The sequence below is a fragment of the Lithobates pipiens genome, unplaced genomic scaffold, assembly GCF_037356315.1.
Source record: "Lithobates pipiens isolate NorthernLeopardFrog02 unplaced genomic scaffold, aLitPip1_a1.2 Scaffold_28, whole genome shotgun sequence".
Taxonomy (NCBI): Eukaryota; Metazoa; Chordata; class Amphibia; order Anura; family Ranidae; genus Lithobates; species Lithobates pipiens.
In genome coordinates, this window is record NW_027507789.1 from 101,489,101 (window position 1) to 101,508,586 (window position 19,486).

Sequence of the window (19,486 nt, forward strand, 5' to 3'; positions counted from 1 at the left end):
TGCAGAGATAGGGGAATGTCTTACTGCCTGTGATTAGCGCAGCGCTGTGCCGACTTCCTGGCGGGCTCTGCACGTGGAGCATGCGAACACGCCGGAGCTCATTCTTACTGGACAGTAAAAAGTATACTATTTATCGGTAACTCTGATTAGAAGGGCAGTATATTTTCCAAAAGGGGGCAAAAAAGCATGAGACTTTTGGCCATAAGTCCTGGATAAACATTACAGGATCATGGTTTCAGCTTTTGGAATGCTTGATCATTCAGAACTTGTTCCACAACAGCTGGAAAAACTGCATTTTTCAGAGACGTCAAACAAAACAGGGACATGTGATTTACATCAAACAGCCATGTACTATTTCCGTAATAAGAAATGAAAGTGAAAGCAGCAAACTGCTGAATAACAACGAGAGGCAACTGCTTGTCTAAGAGGTAAGAAGATGTTGTTTATTTGCCCTTCAATTATTACTTTTTACATAGAACACTGGACTGTATACTTCAGTTAGTGTTACACAATGAGCGGTGCCGGTTATAGACACGACTGCTCATATTTGGGTCAGATCAGAACTCAAAGCTCTGATACTCGAAGTTACTTCTACCAAATTCTTTTCTTATACTTCCCCGCCTCTTGTCAGTCGTTCCCATGCCAGGCAACATATATATTTTTTACCCGGTTTAACATGGTCATTATTTGGTAAGTCTACTTACTTGGTTTTGAGAGGACACAACCAGTGATTTATTTTTTATTTATTTTTCGAGGTTGCAAACCAGCCAGGAGCTGAACTTAGTCAGTTACCCTTATCTGAAGGGTGTGGACAGGAAACTTGTACCGTACTTTGCCCATGTAGACAAAGCTACAGGTTTTCTTTAACCCTCTCCTGACTAAAGCTCCCTGAGACCTAGACGCCCAGTCAGCCACAGAACCAGGGCCGATCCGAGGGTCACAGACACCTGGGTGCAGAAATATTTCTGGTGCCCCCCACGTGGGCATGGTCATCTTACTAACCCCTCCCCTTTACAAATGTTTCTGTGGCTACGACTCAAATACAGAGAGGCTCCCCTAAGAAGTCTTCATTACCCTAGGATCCTCCCATGATCTTTTAACAATAAAGAAAATGAGTACACTAATGGGACCTGGAGGGGGGGTCTATCTAATGCACACAGAGAGGGCTTCTTTCTGTTAGAGAGAGCCCCCAGACATACTGCAGACATGATATATGAGGTGGTCAGAGACTGCAGAAATACTACAAGAGATGGTCAGAGACTGCAAACATAGTACATGAAATGATCAGAGACTGCAGACATACTACAGGAGATGGTCAGAGACTGCAGACATACTACAGGAGATGGTCAGAGACTGCAGACATACTACAGGAGATGGTCAGAGACTGCAGACATACTACAGGAGATGGTCAGAGACTGCAGACATACTACAGGAGATGGTCAGAGACTGCAGACATACTACAGGAGATGGTCAGAGACTGCAGACATACTACAGGAGATGATCAGAGACTGCAGACATACTACAGGAGATGATCAGAGACTGCAGACATAGTACAAAAGATGTTCAGAGACTGCAGACATAATACAGGAGAAGGTCAGAGACTGCAGACATAGTACAGATAGGGACCCCCATCAGAGCCCCCCACAGCTGGTGTCCCCCATCAGAGTCCCCCCCCACAGCAGGTGTCCCCCATCAGGGTCCACCCCCCCCCCCCACAGCAGGTGTCCCCCATCAGAGCCCCCCCACAGCAGGTGTCCCCCATCAGAGTCCCCCCCCACAGCAGGTGTCCCCCCCACAGCAGGGGCTTTCACACTGGAGCGACAGCAGCGGCTGTTTCAGGTCAGTTTGCAGGCACTATTTTTAGAGCAATAGCGCCTGCAAAACGACCCGGTGTGAAAGGGGTCTTCACGTGACAACAATTCTATAACTGATTTGCATACCTAAATTATTTGACCAGTTGGGCTTTACAGCAAATGTTTTTATTTCTTGCATGCATGTAAAAATCTTCACTTTTGGCAATAAAATTACTTAAACACCAATAACATTCTATATTATCTGATAGCAGAGGCCCCGTAGAATAAAAAAGATGATAGCTGCACATTTTCTAGATCACATGATATCTGTGCAACAGTTTATTAAATGCACATTTTTAGGAAAAATATATAATAAAATAAGTTTTAGTGCAAACACACATGGGCGTCCGCAGAACTTTTTCCAAGGGGGGGGGGGGGCATCATTTTAAGGCCACTATTGCTCCACCCCTTTTCGACAATCTCATGAAAATCTTTCCACTGGTAATACATATGTGTTATATAAAAGATAATTCATCTTCACTTTGTATTGGAAGTTACTCTGGCGGCTGTGTTCCATGCCCATATAGCCTAGAGAATGTACATCTTTCTACATTGCAATACATCTGTTGTGGCCATATTTTGATCTCATACTGTCACTGTATAGGCTGTTTTCATCAAGATAAAAATATGGCAAAAACAGATGTATTGCAATGTAAAAAGATGTACATTCTCTAGTCTATATGGGCATGGTACGCAGCCACCTGAGTAACCTTGCGGACGCCCATGCTTTCAAAAACCAGCCCTGGAAAAAATGTCATACCAGCCTCACAGCATTATTATACCAGCCCAACAGCATAACGTCATTATTTTCTTGTTCATGAAAGGGAAAAACCATACATTTTAAAGCATATTTGTTGAAGAGTTGTAGAAGTGATCAATCATCAAGGGGGACCCCAGGAACTCAGAACGTGGGGGGGGGGCACCTTCTGCAGAAAGAATACTCTAAGGTAAGGGGGGTGGGTTACTAACATAAGGAGGAAACCCCTTTATATCAGTGCCCCTTACATTATCGTATTCACTCCCCCCTTACATCAGTGACCCCCCCCCCCCCCCCCCCGACTGGCCTGGCAGTGCTTTCACTGACCTCCTCTCAGGTGCACTGTGCAGGGCTCAGTCAGTCAGCTCCAGCTTGGTGGCTCTGGTTTTATCCTATAGTCTCCTGTCTACAGTCCACACAAGTCTGACTTCTCCCATGACCCCCATCCCAGCGGTGCTCCCACTCTTGACTCCTCTCTAGACTCCCTCAGAGACTGCAGACATGCTACAGGAGATGGTCAGAGACTGCAGACTTGATGCAAGAGCTCAATGCAGCCTCACTAGTGCCCATCAAATGCAGCCTCACTGTGCCCACCAATGCAGCCTCACTGTGCCCACCAAATGCAGCCTCACTGTGCCCACCAAATGCAGCTTTACTGTGCCCATCATTGCAGCCCCTCCTGTGCCCCATGTCCCAGTCTGCAGTCCCTGTCTGTGGGAAGGTGTGTTGTTGATGCTTGGTACGGTACCTTGCATGCCAGCAGGATATCCATGACGGGCAGCAGCAGGCAGGGTCTGTTCTCGTTTTGGATGGGGACGGTGCTCCTTCCAGAGGATCTGTCTGCTGTGAGATGACGTGGTCCCTGGCCACCTGCTCCTTCAGCCACCCTCATTTTCCGGCCCCAGTCAGCCTGTCCTCTGGTCCTGGGGAAGTGGAGAGCACTGGGTGGGAGTTGGAGAGAAGGGAGAGTGTACTAGAGAGTAGAGAGTACTGGCGGGGTTGGAGAACACATGGGTGGGGGCAAAGAGCGAGGTGGAGTGGAGATCACAGGGGTGGGGAGCAGAGAGCGCTGGCCGGGAACTTGAGAGCACTGGGGGGGGGGCCAATAAGAACAGGGGTAGAGAGCACGGTAGGCTGAGAGCACTGGTGGGGCTAAGAGTGTGGGGCGGTGAAGAGCACTGGGGGGGGTAGAAAAACAGGGGTAGAGAGCATGGGGGCTGGAGAGTACTGGGGGGGTACAAAGAGCAGGGGGGAGTGGAGAGCAACAGTGGGGGCCAGAAAGAACAGGGGTGGAAAGCACGGGGGACTGGAGAGCACTATGGGGGTGGAGAGAACTGGTAGGGTTGGAGAGCACATGGGTGGGGGCAAAATGCAGGGGTGGAGAGCACGAAGGGTAGAGAGCACTGGGGGGGGCTGGAGAGCACCAGGGGGGCAGAAAGGACAGTGGTGGGGAGAATGGGGGGCTGGAGAGCACAGGGGTGGGGGCTGGAGAGTGATGAGGAGAGCTGAAGACCACTGGGGGGGGAAAGAACAGGGAGGAGAGCACGGTAGGCTGAGAGCACTGGGGGGGCTAAGAGTGTGGGGTGGTGAAGAGCACTGGGGGGTAGAAAAACAGGGGTGGAGAGCATGGGGGCTGGAGAGTACTGGGGGGGTACAAAGAGCAGGGGGGAGTGGAGAGCAACAGTGGGGGCCAGAAAGAACAGGGGTGGAAAGCACGGGGGACTGGAGAGCACTATGGGGGGTGGAGAGAACTGGTAGGGTTGGAGAGCACATGGGTGGGGGCAAAATGCAGGGGTGGAGAGCACGAAGGGTAGAGAGCACTGGGGGGGCTGGAGAGCACCAGGGGGGCAGAAAGGACAGTGGTGGGGAGAATGGGGGGCTGGAGAGCACAGGGGTGGGGGCTGGAGAGTGATGGGGAGAGCTGAAGACCACTGGGGGGGGGGGAAAGAACAGGGAGGAGAGCACGGGGGGAGCACTGGGGGGAGTGGAGAGCACTGGAGAGGAGAGCACTGGGGGGAGTGGAGAGCACTGGGGGAGAAAGAACAGGGGGGGAAGAACAGGGGGGAGAGCACGGTGGGGAGTGGAGGGCACTGGGGGGGAGAGCACGGTGGGGAGTGGAGGGCACTGGGGGGGAGAACAGGGGGGAGAGCACTGGAGGGGAGAGCACTGGGGGGGAAAGAACAGGGGGGAGAGCACTGGGGAGGAGAACGGGGGGAGAGCACGGAGGGGAGAGGACTGGGGGGAGTGGAGAGCACTGTGGGGGGGAGCACTGGGGGGAGTGAAGAGCACTGGGGGGAAACAGGGGGGGAGAGCACTGGGGGGAGCACTGGGGGGGGGCAACAGGGGGAGAGCACTGGGGGGAATAGGGGGGAGAGCACTGGGATGGTGGCTAGAGAAGGATGGGGAGAGCTGGAGAGCAGGGGGGCAGCAAGAACAGGGGAGGAGAAAACTGTGGGGGGGGGGGGCAGGAGAGTGTGGTGGTGGAGGAGAGCACGGGGGGCAGGAGAGTGTGGTACGGTGAAGAGCACTGGGGGAGCAGAAAAACAGGGGTGGAGAGCATGGGGGCTGGAGAGTACTGGGGGGGTACAAAGAGCAGGGGGGAGTGGAGAGCACCTGTGGGGGCCATAAAGAACAGGGGTGGAAAGCACTGGGGACTGGAGAGCACTATTGGGGGTGGAGAGCACTGGTAGGGTTGGAGAGCACATGGGTGGGGGCAAAATGCAGGGGGAGTGGAGAGTACAGGGGTGGAGAGTGCTGGGGGGAGCCAAAAAGAACAGGGGTGGAGAGCACGGGGGGGGGGGGGCTGGAGAGCACCAGGGGGGCAAAAAGAACAGGGGTGGGGAGAATGGGGGGCTGGAGAGCACTGGAGTGGGGGCTGGAGAGTGATGGGGAGAGCTGAAGAGCACTGGGGGGGAAGCACTGGGGGGGGAGTTGAAAGAATGGGGGGAGAAAGAACAGGGGGGAGAGCACTGGAGGGTGTGGAGAGCATTGGGGGGAAAAGAACAGGGGGGAGAACAGGGGGGAGAGCACGGGGGGAAGAACAGGGGAGAGAGCACAGGGGGGAAGAACAGGGGAGAGAGCACAGGGGGGAAGAACAGGGGGAGAGCACGGGGGGGGAGCACTGGGGAGGAGAACGGTGGCAGAGCACAGAGGGGAGAGCACTGGGGGGAGCGGAGAGCACTGTGGGGGGGGGGAGCACTGGGGGAGTGGAGAGCACTGGGGAGGAACAGGGGGGAGAGCACTGAGGGGGGAGAGCACTGGGGGGTGGGACAGGGGGGGAGCACTGGGATGGTGGCTAGAGAAGGATGGGGAGAGCTGGAGAGCAGGGGGGGCAGCAAGAACAGGGGAGGAGAAAACTGTGAGGGGGCAGGAGAGTGTGGTGGTGGAGGAGAGAGGGGGGGCAGGGAGCACAAGGTGAACTGGGGACAGTAAAATAAGTTGGATAGGAGAATCGGCGGGGGGAGGGGGGCTCCTGCAGCCCCCCCTCCCCTCCCGCCGATCCTCCTATCCAGGCACTGTGACACACAGGACGTGCTGTACCTGCAGCATCTCCTTCTCTTGATCACCGCGCTGGATGGCTCTGTGTTCGACGGCCGCTCTGTAACACGGCCCGGCCCCGCCCCACCCAGACCGACTCGTGTGATAGGGGAAACGTTGATTCTCTTTAGTATCACACGAGCTGGTCTGAGGGGGCGGGGCCGTGTTACAGAGCGGCCGCCGAACACAGAGACAGCCAGCGCTCTGATCCATAGGAGAGGGTGGAGGATGCAGCTGCCAGCGGACAAAAAAATGAAGAAAAAAAAGGGGAAAAAATGCAGCATGGCGGTGGATACGGCAGACACCTTGGGGATTCCAGGGGGGGGCACTTGACCCCCCTTACCCCCTGCTGCGGACACCCATGCAAACACACAAAATATAATTATCAGTTTAGAGTTAACCAGGAGCTCTTTTGCTAGAATTATTGCTCTCACTAGGACAATCACTGCAATATGTCAGGCACATGGTATGACTGAAGTTTACCATTGACGCTTTCCGATTTCTTTTTGCTCTCCATCATGACACCAGGGGTAAGAGCGGGAGAGCCCGGGAACGGGGGGGCAGGGCAGGGGCTACCTGCTCTGTGAAAGTTATTGCTGCCAATACAGCTGCCACATCACTTTAAATTTGAAGTGGGAAGCCGGCTGAAGAAAACCAACACAAGCTGATAAACTAAGGATGAGCTCGGTCAGGTTTGCACACTCTATGTGCAGAGCCCACCAGGAAGTCAGCATGGCGCTTATCACAGGCAGTGAGACATTTCCCGATCTCTGAAGCCGCACATCTGGAAATGTCTCACTGCCTGTGATTAGCGCAGCGCCGTGCCAACTTCCTGGTGGGCTCTGCACGTGGATTGCGCTGAACATGCCCAAGCTCATGCTTACTGCAGACATCAGCTTGAGATTAACCACTTGCTTACTGGGCACTTAAACCCCCCTCCTGCCCAGACCAATTTTTAGCTTTCAGCGCTGTCACACTTTGAATGACAATTGCACAGTCATGCGACACTGTACCCAAATGAATGCATTTTTTTCCACACAAATAGAGCTTTCTTTTGATGGTATTTATTCACCTCTTTGGTTTTTATTTTATGCTAAACAAACAAAAAAAGGAGGAAATAAAAAAAATATGTTTCATAGTTTTGTTATAAAATTTTGTAAACAGATAATTTTTCTCCTTCATTGATATTTGCTGATGAGGCTGCACTGACGGGCACAGATAAGGCGACACTGATAGGTACTGATGAGGTGGCACTGATGGATCCTGATAGGTGGCACTGAAGGGCACTGATAGGTGGCACTGATGGACACTGGTAGGTGGCACTGGTATGTGGCACTGGTAGATGGCATTGATAGGCAGCACTGATGATGAGGCACTGATTGGTGACATTTGTAGGTGGCACTGTGGGCACTGATGGGTGGCACTGTGGGCACTGGTAGGTCACGTTTTGGGCACTGGTAGGTGGCACTGTTGTGCACTGGTAGGTGGCACAGGTGGGCACAGAAGACTGCAGAGCCTCTCCATGATTGGGACTGATGATGTCCCTCTCACAGCTGCCAGTGATCGCCTTTTTTTTCTCTCTGCACGTTATCAGTTTGAGTCGAAAAAATAGCTTATTACCGGCTCTGTTTACATCATATTCACTATTCCATATGAGTAGGGGGCTAAAAGAAGTCTGGGATTTAAAAAAGTAAAATTTCATCTGTCCCCTGCTGCCTCTTAGACCAAGAACTGAGCGATCAAAGACCACTGATTGGTCAGTTCTCGGTCTTCAGTGAGCAGAGAGATGGTAACTGTAGAGCCTGGTGAGAACTCACTAGAATACAAAATGCTCTCCGGACTGGGTTCATCATCTCCCAGGAATTTCTCACTTCCCCACTCTCCATGGTGCAGCATTGTGGTCTGGGGATAAAGGTGGGTACACACTATAAGAAAATAGAGCGAACAGTCATTCGGTTTTTATCGATGTTTCACAGCAATTCGGAACCAAGGAAGAAAATAATGTCCGAAAATTCTCGTAGGACAAAGTCTTTTTTTTTTTTTTTTTTTTGATCATGTGCAGTCTTTAGTATCTGTTTTTTCTCATACAAAAAATGGTACACTATAAACAAAATCAGTCATTCTGTTCACGTACAACAAAAATGTTGGAGTTTGTCCCTTCGGAAATTTTCGTTTGCAAATTCTAAAACGAATGTTGAAAGTTGTGTACACAATATACGAAAATAGAACAACTGTGCCTCATACTGAATTTTCCTTCTGACATTCTCATAGTGCTGACTAAGGATGAGCTCAGCTGCGTTCGCAAGCTGCACATACAGAGCCCGCCAGGAAGTCGACACTGCACAGCGCTAATCACAGGCAGTGAGATATTTCCTGATCTCTGCAGCCACACATCGGCTCAATGTCTCACTGAATGAGATTAGCGCTGTATAGTGCCGACTTCCTGGCGGGCCCTGCACATGTGGCTTGCGAACACGCTTGGGCTCATCCTTAGTGTGGACTCCCTTAAGCTGGTGCTTATATTACATGCTGATATGTCTCTTACACGCTGTGTCTTTGTGCAATACTGTGTATGCTGTGTGTCTTCATTAAAGGGTTAACTGCACTATGGGCTGTGTGCTCTCTTGTTAGTTTTGTTTTCACAGTACCTGTTCCTGTACTTGTTGGGTATTTAGAGAGCCTGCATTGACCTGGTGTTACACCTAATTGCCTATCACGGTGGTTGGACATTATTTAGAATTTCTTATTGTGTATATAGTGACAGGTTTCAGCTTTGGTGCAGATTAACGAGGCGCAGGCGGCTCCTGCTACCGCCTCAGCCAAAGAGTAGCTGAAGTACTCTTTTAAGTCCCTCCCTCTTAACTTCACCTGGAATCTCCTGAGTCTCAGTCCAGCCATCTAGCTTGCTATATGGGCAGGCCGGGGTGACACATTTAACCACTTCAATATTGGGCACTTTCACCCCTTCCTGCCCAGGCCAATTTTCAGCTTTCTGTGCTGTTACACTTTAAGGGCCGGTTCACACTCGTGCGATGCGAGAACCCTGTGAATCCACTGCGGGTTCCCGCATCGCATCCGACACGCACGGCAGTTCACACTGCCATATGCGAACTGCTGGAGAGTGTCATTCTATGCTAACGACAGCCCCATTTCAGCTCGCGTATCGCACTGAAAACCGACAGTTCGGACATGAATCGGATCGCATATGTGTGAACACACATGCAATCTGATTCTGGTCTGAACAGAAAAAAGGGTCCTGTGCGTGTTTGGACTGAATGCGTTGCGATATCAGCCATACTATCTGCACAGACAATCGCATGTAATGTGAACAGCAGTGAGCTGCAAATTACATGCGATGTCTGCCATCGCACAAGTGTGAACCAGCCCTGATTGACAATTGTGTGGTCATGCAACACTGTACTCATATGACATTTTTATCATTTTATTTCACACAAATAAAGCTATCTCTTGGTGATATTTAATTACTACTGTGTTTATTTTTTGCTAAATTAATAATAAAAGAAAGAAAAAAGAAAAACATTTTTTTTTTAAACAAAAATATTTTTTTTTAGTTTTTGTTATAAAATTTTGCAAATAATAAATATTTCTCCTTCACTGATGTGTGCTGATGAGGTGGCTCAGATGTGGCTGCACTGATTTGCAGCACAGATGGACAATGATAGGTGGCACTAATACAATACTGATGAGGAGGCACTGATAGGCACTAATAGGCAGTACTGATGGGCAGGGCCACTGCAGGCCTCCTTTACCGGGCCTGAGCTTTATCACTTCAGAACAGGGGCTCGAGCACCTGCAGAAGAGAGCAAGCTGTACTGCTTTGTAACACCCGTGGATCCCCTGCAGCGCTGCCGGTGTTCTGACAAAAGAAGCAACCTGGCAGAATGTGCAACCCAAATCACTTCCTGTGCTGTAGAATCAACTGCATCTGCAAACCGCTGTAGCTTCAAACCGCGCTCACTGCGCATGCACAACACGTCATATATGCCTTCGGTGGCTGACGGTGCTGCAGAAATCAACAAACACTCACAAAATTTACGTTGCTAAGCCCATCTTTGTACACTCGACCTCATCACACCTACAGTAAGCAGGTGGGGCAGCGGACATCTTGCTACACCCAGCCCCGTTTTGAAATGGCAAACTAATTTCAGAAATTCAACAGGGAAAAGACAAGGTGCGCCAGACTAAGTGCAGTAATTAAAAAATGGTCTTTGGGGAGATGAGCTGTGTCCCTACAGAGATGACAAGACCATCTCTACTGGGACACAGTTCATCTCCCCATGTACCCTCCAGTGACCCCGGACCCTATTATATTTATATGCCTGATTACCTCATCCTTTTGTGAGTAGGCATTTGACTGTTTTGTTATACTATATTAAATGCATTTTTAAAATACTGCACTTAGTCTGGGGCACCTCATCTTTTCCCTATTGGGTTTTCCAGAGTTTTGCTTCTCCTCTCAGGGTTGCTGCCGATGGTGTATACCCATGTTGACTATCAATTTATTTACATTGATTATCTCCCCCTACCCTGTATATATAACAATGGACTAATATATATATATATATATATATATATATATAGTTACATAGTAAGGTTGAATAAAGACACCAGTCCATCCAGTTCAACCTGAGTGAGTGTCTACAATTGTCCCTACCCGCAAGGAGCCCACAATCCAAGGTCCCCATTAATATACTAGGGCCAATTTGGGACAGAAGCCAATTAACCTACCTGCATGTCTTTGGAGTGTGGGAGGAAACCGGAGTACCCGGAGGAAACCCACGCAGGCACAGGGAGAACATGCAAACTCCAGGCAGGTGGTGTTGTGGTTGGGATTCAAACCAGCGACCCTTTTTACTGCTAGGTGAGAGTGCTAACCACTACACCACTGTGCCGCCCTATATATGTTTCACCCCCTCAATTTTTTTACTGTGTTGGTTCTTGCGCCATCTCTTCCCCCTCTTTTTCATTAATTTCAGAAATTGTGTGAACTTATCTACATAAATATAAATAGCAGGGCTGTCCGCTGCCCCGCCTTCTTACTGTAGGTGTGATGAGGTAGAGTGTAAGGTGTACCAAGATGGGCTTAGCAACGTAAATTTCTAAAGTGTTAGTTGATTTCTGCCGCTCGCATGCACAGTAGTCGGTCGAGCATTTTGTCAGCCACTGAAGGCATGTATGTTGCGTTGCGCCTGCGCAGTGCGCACGGTTTGGAGCTACAGCTGATTCCACGTCACAGGAAGTGAAGCGGTTTAGACATTCTGCCAGGTTGGTCATTTTGTCACAACACCAGTTCTATATACTTTCAGTGTCCTGCTCTGGAGCAGAAGGAGACAGCTGCAGAGTCTCTGCCTGTGCCTCTGTAGGCTCCTAAAACTCTCCCTCTGTCTCCCCCTGGCCCATTGTCAGCAGTGTTATCACCTGTCAGCTGTGATGAACAAGCAGTAAGCTTGCTCCCCCTCCCACCAGATCCTGCTCTCACTGCCCTGTGTTCACTGTGAACTCCAGGGTTTGGATGCAGCAATACTTCTGCTGGAGGGGGTGAGCATGGTGGGGGGGTTGTTGGAGTAAAGTGACAGCATCTTCATTATTTTAGAGAGGGGGCGAATATACAAGGAGCCATCCTAGAACTGCAGGTAGCTGCCACTGCAGTTCTGGGGCTAGGAGCCAGTGAACACATCTCTCTCTACAGCTGACAGACATCTCTGCCCAGTCATTTCTATATGCTACCCCCAAGGCCCCTTTATACTCTGCGCAGTGGGAACACACATTCCTGCTCGTTTTTTTGCTTGTTTTTTTCACATAGGGAGCCATTTACTTGGGGGGGGGGGGGTAGGGTTGCCACTTTTTCTTCAAGCCAAACCCGAACACTTTAGTGGCGCAAACCAAAAACATTTTTGGGGGATTCTGTAAAGGATTGCAAAAGACCTAGGACACCTTTGGGCGCTCCAAGGAGAATAGTAATGTGGCTTGCATAGTGCCCCCTCACCCTCACTGTTCTGCGCTGCATTACTGCCTTAATATTGTGTCCAGGTTTCAAGTGGACTGAAACCCGGACACATGATTCAAAACCCGAACTGTCTGGGTGAATCCTGGACAGGTGGCAACCCTAGGGGGGGGGGGGGTCTGTCAGGTAGGTTGTACGGGGCCCTGTGAGTTCTAACAGAAGCTGATTAGCACTGATGGGGCTGAACTCATGATCAATGCCCTGGTTATCTGTGTACATGCCCCTGTCACACTTGTTGGTTATCGGGTCTGCTTTCCTCGCATTGTGACAGTGTGAGGAAAGTACTGCCAATAACTAGCAAGTCTGTTTACATTGTGATCAGCTGTGATTGGACACAGCTGACCACATGGTAATGGGCCACTGTGAATGGCCCATTACCGAGATATGTGCTCAGCTGTGTCCCAGGGACACAGTGTTCAGAGTGTGCCAGATGTGCGCCCTCCTTAACCACTTCAGCTCCGGACCAATAAACACCTTAGGTCTTTTTCCAATTTCGCACTGCGCTGCTTTAACTGGTAATTTGCGCGGTCATGCAATATTGCACCCAAACGAAATTTGCGTCCTTTTCTTCCCACAAATAGAGCTTTCTTTTGATGGTATTTGATTGCCTCTGCGATTTTTTTTTTTGCGATATAAATGGAAAAAGAGCGAAAATTTAGAAAAAAAAAGATATTTTCTTCTTTTTGTTATAAGAAAAATCGAATAAACTAAATTTTAGTCATACATTGAGGGCAAAATTTATTCAGCCACATGTCTTTAGTAAAAAAAATGTCAATAAGCGTATATTTTTTGGTTTGCGCAAAAGTTATAGCGTCTACAAACTAGAGTACATTTTCTGGAATTTACACAGCTTTTAATTTATGACTGCCTATCTCATTTCTTGAGGTGCTAAAATGGCAGGGCAGTACAAACCCCCCCCCCCAAATGACCCCATTTTGGAAAGTAGACACCCCAAGGAAATTGCTGATGGGTATGTTGAGCCCATTGAATATTTATTTTTTTTGTCCTAAGGGATTGAATAATGACAACAAAAAAAAAAAATGTTTACAAAAAGTTGTCACTAAATGATATATTGCCCACACATGCCATGGTTATATGTGGAATTGCACCCCAAAATATATTCCGCTACTTCTCCCGAGTATGGGGATACCACATGTGTGGGACTTTTTGGGAGTCTAGTCGCGCACGGCACCCCGAAAACCAATCACCACCTTCAGGATTTCTAAGGGTGCAAATTTTTGATTTAACTCCTCACTACCTATCACAGTTTCGAAGGCCATAAAATGCCAAAATAGCACAAAACCCCCCAAAATGACCCCATTTTGGAAAGAAGACACCCCAAGCTATTTACTGAGAGGCATGTTGAGTCCATGGAATATTTTATATTTTGCCACAAGTTGCGGGAATATTACAAACTTTTTTTTTTTTGCACAAAGTTGTCACTAAATGATATATTGCTCACACATGCTATGGGCATATGTGAAATGACACCCCAAAATACATTCTGCTGCTTCTCCTGAGTACGGGGATACCACATGTGTGGGACTTTTTGGGAGCCTAGCCGCGTACGGGACCCCGAAATCCAAGCACCGCCTTCAGGATTTCTAAGGGCATACATTTTTTATTTTACTCCTCCCTACCTATCACTACCTATCACAGTTTTGAAGGCCATAAAATGCCAAGATGGCACAAAACCCCCCCAAATGACCCCATTTTGGAAAGTAGACACCCCAAGCTATTTGCTGAGGGCCATGTTGAGACCATTGAATTTTTTTTTTTTGTCCCAAGGGATTGAATAATGACAAAAAAAATAAAAACATTTTTTTTCACAAAAAGTTGTCACTAAATGATATATTGCTCACACATGCCATGGTTATATGTGGAATTGCACCCCAAAATATATTCCGCTACTTCTCCCGAGTATGGGGATACCACATGTGTGGGACTTTTTGGGAGTCTAGTCGCGCACGGCACCCCGAAAACCAATCACCACCTTCAGGATTTCTAAGGGTGCAAATTTTTGATTTAACTCCTCACTACCTATCACAGTTTCGAAGGCCATAAAATGCCAAAATAGCACAAAACCCCCAAAATGACCCCATTTTGGAAAGTAGACACCCCAAGCTATTTACTGAGAGGCATGTTGAGTCCATGGAATATTTTATATTTTGCCAAAAGTTGCGGGAATATTACAAACTTTTTTTTTTTTGCACAAAGTTGTCACAAAATGATATATTGCTCACACATGCTATGGGCAGAAGTCAAATTACACCCCAAAATAAATTTTGCTGCTTCTCCCGAGTACGGGGATACCACATGTGGGGGACTTTTTGGGAGCCTAGCCACGTACGGGACCCCGAAAACCAAGCACTGCCTTCCGGATTTAAATATAAAATGCTACCAAAAAAACTGTTAGCGATCGCAGGGATCAGGCCTGACTCTGCGATCGCTGCAGTTATGTGTTTAGTGTTTTGTAAGTGACAGTGATCAATCGATACTGCACTTGGGTGGGCTGGGCAGAGGGGCAAAACGCAGGTGCTAGCAGGTATCTGGGCTGATCCCGCTAACAATGCGTTTTTTTGGAACCCTGAACTGCTGGGGACGCTAGTATAGATCTGATCAGATCAGATATTGATCTGTTCAGATTCTATACCACTACGGGAGGTGTATGCTTTGCGCGTGGGTGTTAGCGGTACTGGCACTAACCTAGCGCTGCCTGGGGCGACGCAGACCCTGCCCCTAAAACCTAATTGATATCACCCGCCGGGTGATCAGGGGGTTAAACCTTTATTGGGTAATAAATGGTGGGTGCCCTGATGCTATAAAAAGCAAACTAACCAGAGTCACCCGTAACACTTATACGGTGATCAGTGGTGAAAGGGTTAACTAGGGGCAATCAGGGGGTTCAAATTTTTATTAGGTAGTATATGGGGGTCCCTGGCACTATATAAAAACCTGACGGGGAACCTAAATAACTAACTGGCTAACCAGCGTCACCAGTGACACTTATACTGTGATCGCTGGTGAAAGGGTTAACTAGGGGCAATCAGGGGGTTAAAACCATTATTGGGTAGTATATCGGGGTACCTAGCGCTATAAAAACCTGGCGGTGAACCTAAAAAAATAACTAGCTACCTAGCGACAGTAGCGACACTGATGCAGCGATCAGAAAAATGATCGCTTAGTGACACTGGCAAAAGGGGGTGAAAGGGTTAACTAGGGGCAATCAGGATGTTAAAACCATTATTGGGTAGTATATCGGGGTACCTAGCGCTATAAAAACCTGGCGGTGAACCTAAAAAAATAACTAGCTACCTAGCGACAGTAGCGACACTGATGCAGCGATCAGAAAAATGATCGCTTAGTGACACTGGCAAAAGGGGGTGAAAGGGTTAACTAGGGGCAATCAGGATGTTAAAACCATTATTGGGTAGTATATCGGGGTACCTAGCGCTATAAAAACCTGGCGGTGAACCTAAAAAAATAACTAGCTACCTAGCGACAGTAGCGACACTGATGCAGCGATCAGAAAAATGATCGCTTAGTGACACTGGCAAAAGGGGGTGAAAGGGTTAACTAGGGGCAATCAGGATGTTAAAACCATTATTGGGTAGTATATCGGGGTACCTAGCGATATAAAAACCTGGTGGTGAACCTAAAAAAATAACTAGCTACCTAGCGACAGTAGCGACACTGATGCAGCGATCAGAAAAATGATCGCTTAGTGACAGTGGCAAAAGGGGGTGAAAGGGTTAACTAGGGGCAATCAGGATGTTAAAACCATTATTGGGTAGTATATCGGGGTACCTAGCGATATAAAAACCTGGCGATGAACATAAAAAAATAACTAGCTACCTAGCGACACTGATGCAGCGATCAGAAAAATGATCGCTTAGTGACACTGGCAAAAGGGGGTGAAAGGGTTAACTCTAGGGGCAATCAGGGGGTTAAATCTTTATTGGGGGGTGATAGGGGGCTACCCTGGACCTAACACTAACTGCCCTGACAGTTTTTACTTTTACAACTGACACTGAATGCATTGATCAGTAAAGAAATGATCAATGCAATCAGTGACACTGTGACTGGGGGGGGGGGGGGTTTGTGTACCTGTGTGTACCTACATGTCAGTGTAGTGTTGGTGCACACTTACTATTAGTCTTCTCCTCGTAGTCCGGTCAAAAAGACCGCCCCGAGGAGAATGACATCACTTCCTCCTTCCTGTGTAAACAATACACAGTGGGAGGAAGTTCGTCATTGGCCAGGAGCGATCCAGAGGGGGTGGCCAGAAACCAACGGCCACCCCCTCATCATGGATCGCTGCTGGAGGGAAACGGACCGCCGTATCCAGCGGGAGGGGGTCCGATCGGACCCCCCACCCACTGGAAGGCAGGCACGTACATCTACGTGCTTGTGCCTGCCTGTGCCATCCTGATGACGTATAATGGCAATACGGCGGTCCTTAAGTGATTAAACAACAGCCGCGCTGTAGTCATATTTAGACAGGATTCACACTTATGCAGTTTTAGTGCTTTTTGCATTTTGCAGATTTGCACTGCAGTCCATTTAACATGGTTTCTTATGGAACACGTTCTGAAGTGCAAATCTGCAAAATGCAAAAAGCACTAAAAATACATAGGTGTGAATCCAGCTTTAAGGCTAAAGTGCGGTGATAAAGCAGACGGCTGACAAAAGCACAGGTGCCAGGATGCTATTTCTAGTCACCATGGCAAACTGGCCCTTGAAATTTGGTGAACCCTGTTTGTTAATAAGCGTCCGAATTATAATTGTAATTCCAAGTCAGTGGCTCAAAATGCATTGAAGACAATGCAGCAGCATTACGTCTAGGGTACTAACATTGCTAAAAGCAGAGGTCAGCACACACAATACGTTCTGTGATCTATAATGTGGTACCCCAGATCAAATCAATCCTCATTGTCTGGGGCCACACTACCTTTATTCTGCAAGTACTGCATTTTCATGCATGTGACAAGTGCCTGCACCAAGATAATAATTGGGAACAGTTGGCTCAAAGATCAGTCTCAACTTTTATACAGGGTATGCACTTAGTACACTCACTTTGGATATTCTCTTGAGCTATATACAAGCACAGGCCCATCCATTACTGTGTTAGTCACTGGCTCAATGTCCCAATGGTGTAACTCCAAGAGGTGAACTTGTGGGTAGATGCAGAGTGTTGTCCAAATGGTAACAGCGATAGAACAGTAGATTGGAGGCTTAGAGTTGCTGACAGCGCCTGTCTCGTGGATCAGAATGTGGCCTGGCTGGTCCGTACCCAAATGGGAAGGCTTCCAGGAAGGATGGCTTGTCCCTGCACGTTTCTTACGCCTCTGGAACTTTTCTCTGATGTTAAGCACTGTTCTTGACAGACGGGTATCCTGTCCCTTTACTGCCGCTTGCAGAAATGCACGCCAAACCCAGGAGCCAGAGTCTTAAATAGATGGCCAACAAAGTCAGATGGGCGCCAGCATCCCATCGAATAGCTGCCTTCCAGTGACTGAGGAAACCATAGAGGAACTAGGTTCCTCTTGACCTCCTCCCTCATCTGCATTGCCGCTACAGACGAGCTCCACCTGCAGTGGAGAATATACACTGCACCTGTCTATAAACTGAGAAGTCAGTTAAAAATAACAAACATGTTATGCTTACCTGCTCTGTGTAATGGTTTTGCACAGAGCAGCCCAGATCCTTCTCTTCTCGGGTCCCTCACCGGCACCCCTGGTCCCTCCCTTCTGCCGATTGCCCCCACAGCATGCAGCTTGCTATGGGGGCACCCGATCCACTGCTCTGTGTGTTCATTCAGACATGGATCCGTGGCTCTGCCCCTCCCCCCTCTCTCCTCATTGGCTCACTGACTTTGATTGACAGCAGCAGGCACCAATGGAGGGAGAGTCCTGGACAGCCAAGGCTCACATTAGGACTGCAACTAACGATTATTTTCATAATGGATTAGTTGGCCCATTATTGTTTCAATTAATTGATTAATTGGTTAATAACCTTAAAACTAAAAGTGTGGTGCATAATTTAGTTAATATGTAAAGTTTAAAAAAAGGCAATTTACCGGCATTTTTTTAAATATCTCTCTGCAGTGGTAAATATAAATAACCAGCTATATGGTAAGGGAGCAAAATATCTAATCCACTCTGAGAATAACAGACAGAAGAGATATACTGTATATACTATTAGAAGAGATATACTGTACTGTACATACTATTATTAAAAACAAGTGAAAATTTCAAACATCATTCTTTCATTTAGCAAAGATTTTTTGTCTGAATATTCTCATCTGAAAATTGATGTGTGGTCAGCATAAGGCTCGGTACACACCTATGCAGTTCGCTTTTGATCTGTTTCTGCAGTGCTTTTTGCTGTGCGTTTTATTTTTTGCGCACGTGATTTTGCTGCAATTTGCATTTTTGCATTTTTTTTGGGCCAATTTGTGGGTAGATTAAAAAACACAAATTGCTGCAAAAACGCATTACATGCTTTTCTGCAGCTTCTCCATTGAAGTATATTGAACCAAAAAAGCACCGTTTTGCATAAAAAAAAGTCCCTGACCCTTTCCAAATACGCAGCGGCTGAAAAAAGCATAGATGTGAACGTGTCCCATAGGAAACCATGTAAATGAATTGTAGTGCATTTCTGCAAAAAGCACCAAAAAACACATAGGTGTGAACCAGGTCTAATGCCGTGTACACACGATCGGAAGTTCGGCCATCAAAAGACAGATGAGAGCTTTTGGTCGGAAAATGCGACTGTGTGAATGCTCCATCGGACTTTTGCTGGTCAAATTCCAGCCAGCAAAAGATTGAGAGCAGGTTCTCAATTTTTCCCTCAGAAAACGTTCCTATCCAAAAATGCATTAGTGTGTAGGCAATTCTGATGCGCAAAAACTCATGCATGCTCAGATTCAAATAGGAGACGGAAGCGCTCGGTCTGGTAAAACTACCTTTCGTAATGAACTTAACACATTCGTCACTCTGAAATTTTTTAATGCAGCGCATTCTCTTCTTCTTAATGAAGTTGTTTTGCTGCTCATATTCACACAGAGTTCTCACAAACGTATTTCTTTATTAGAAGGAAAGAAGATGTGAAGGGGCGAGTGGCGCCCCCCAGTAGGTGAGTACTAAAATCCTCTAGGTGTGGACACCAATCCTACACAAGAGTGGTTATCAATATAACGACTTACAAAATTAGTGTATAAAACATCCAGACATGAATATCATGATAGTATAGCCACTTACAGACCGGACCATTTTGCTGGTCAAAGACCAGACCACTTTTTGCGATTCGGCA

General features: G+C 47.9%; 1 protein-coding gene across 1 annotated transcript in view; it reads left to right on the forward strand.

Moving 5' to 3' along the window:
• Positions 1–271: 271 nt before the first annotated feature.
• IFI35 (interferon induced protein 35) overlaps positions 272–19,486 on the forward strand; it is a 247,398-nt gene continuing 228,183 nt past the window's right edge. The window contains exon 1 of the mRNA XM_077459492.1: positions 272–428. The gene's annotated coding sequence lies outside the window, so the exon portion shown is untranslated. The remainder of the gene's footprint in view (positions 429–19,486) is intronic.